The sequence below is a fragment of the Pteropus vampyrus genome, unplaced genomic scaffold, assembly GCF_000151845.1.
Source record: "Pteropus vampyrus isolate Shadow unplaced genomic scaffold, Pvam_2.0 Scaffold33, whole genome shotgun sequence".
Lineage (NCBI taxonomy): Eukaryota > Metazoa > Chordata > Mammalia > Chiroptera > Pteropodidae > Pteropus > Pteropus vampyrus.
This window is the reverse complement of record NW_011888814.1, coordinates 5,208,580-5,210,982: the sequence shown is the minus strand read 5'-3', so window position 1 is coordinate 5,210,982 and position 2,403 is coordinate 5,208,580.

Sequence of the window (2,403 nt, the reverse complement as noted above, 5' to 3'; positions counted from 1 at the left end):
AATAATTAACTACAGGATGGTCATGAGAGCGGATGAAAAAATTTGCCAATGAGAGAGCTTCTTTGGAGACGTTGTAAAAGGACTCTTGTGATCACATGACCATATGTTTCATAAAAGTTGAAAAGTGAGACGTTCTAATTGTAATAGATTAAAATCATTGCTTTCAACTCTTGCTTTGCTTTAATTATACCTTCGCTTTTGTTGAGTGGTGTTGAAGCAGTAGGCACAGAAATGTAAAGTTTATTTATGGATACATTTAATTTAAGTTTACTGGCTTATATTTATATGGCTTCAGTTATTTGTATGTATAAATGAGTGATGGGCTTCCTGGTACTGGGATGGGTTCCAGAAACACTCTCATCGCACACATGTGGACCCATTTCCCTACCTGACATGGTGACATAGATAACGAATTACCTTGTGAAGTGTCCTCCGTTTAAAATGTATTTCTGATTAGTCATTGTGTAAGAAAACTAACAGCTCACGCATAAAAGAAAGTTGATAAGTTTTCTCAATTTGAAAAAAAATCCTACATTTTCTACATGACATTAATAATAATGAATTATGAAGCTGAACCTTTCTTGAACTATTAGTAATAAAAACAAATTTCCACCAAATTTTTCAGAGGAAAGACTAAATTATTCTGTTATAAATAATTTTAAAAAGTTTAGTAAGCAGTCTGTTAACAAAAATATTTTTTTCAAAATCTATTTCATGATGCAGTTAATTTTGGATAGCTTTTTAGGATTGGTAATTTACTGTGATTTTTATTATCATCTAAATAAATGCTTTGTACTTATTTTGTATTTATAAATTGTATTTTTTTTCTTAAAAGGAGCCTGCAACATTTTTCACATCCCACAAAACCTGCATCTCCTATTAAAACTATTGACCTTGATGAAAGGACTATCATGGGGGTGATAGACCAAGTGTCAATAGAAAATTAAAGACACTCAGAAGGTTGGTTAGAATTACCATTAAGAGGAAATCTGAGAAGTAGATTTCAGAATCTAAAGAGGTGCTTTATAGAGATTGTGAGGAGATAGAATGGAGTTGCTGAAGGTCTAGGTCACAAAAAATTATACATCCTATTTGCTTGCATATGTCCCCATTGCTGGTGTGTCTATTCCTAGAAGAGGATATTACTTTTTTTCTCTATTCACTGTAATACATGTTTTGACTTGACTTTAATCAAAAATATTTTATTTCATAGTTAGAATTCCATTACTTTCATGTAAACATTTCATTGTCCCATTTTTCTTTTTACAACATTCAACAATTGACACATTTTCCTTTGAGCACAGAATTTGTTTTTGATCTTGTTTCTTCCTTTTTTTTAAGCCTTAACTGCTATTTAACTATTTTACTTTTTATATTTGAATAGTTTCTTTGTTTTCTACAATTTGACCCCATAGCATGTATAGTATGGCCTTACTGACACATGAAATTTCTTATTTTAATTTCATTCATTCATCCATTCATTCATTCATCCATTTATTCATTTATTTATTTTGAGCCAAGACTGAGAACTTGGCACAGAATAAAATGGAGAGAAAGATCTGGTTCCTGCCCCTGGGGCTTTGGACTTCATTATATTGTGCTCACTGTGCATAAGTGTACTCTGGGCCTCTTGCCAGGAATTATCAACTGGGCTGCCTAATACCAGGCCAGGTATGACTTCTTTCATCCCCAACAGTAGGTGAAGCCCTGTCTAGCTTATAACTTCACTACAAATAACACTCTCTTCCTTCTTCATTTTTTTTTTTTCTCGCTAACACTTCTTTCTTGAGGCGGTCCATCTAGTTAAATAGGTAAAAGTCAGAAAGATACAAATTAAGGAGATTAGAGAGAAGCAGTGCCTAATGACAACAGGCCCAAGATGTTTTCTAGAGTAAGTAGCTAATATAGAGAGAAGGTATATTTGGGTTTTTGTCTAAGATGGTAAAGTCTGCTCACTCATAGTGAGAAAGAGACTTAAAAGGAGAGAAGGAGCCCACTATGGTGTGCCATTAGCTTAAAATTTAATTATTTTTTTTTATTTTAAATGAAGGGCTGTTGACGTTTGGGGCAGGACTTGCATTCATTTTATAGTGTAACATATTATCCTTAGAATTTTGCATGGAGTAAAGCTTAGGGAGCATTTTAGTAATAATTTAGTAATAAATGGATTTCTACTACTATGTTGTGTTAAACTATATTGTTTAATAAATACTTTGGGGGGCTATTGGGATGGAGCCAAGTAAGAGGTTAAATCATTCATTTATCTCATTCGTTTAAACAGTTGGTAAGTGTTTAATTGAATTAGATGCTTTGCAAATAGTAAAACTACGAGAAACACTCTCAGATTCCCTGCTAATTTGTCTTATTGGTGGTCGGATGTTTTCATAAATTGAGAATAATAGT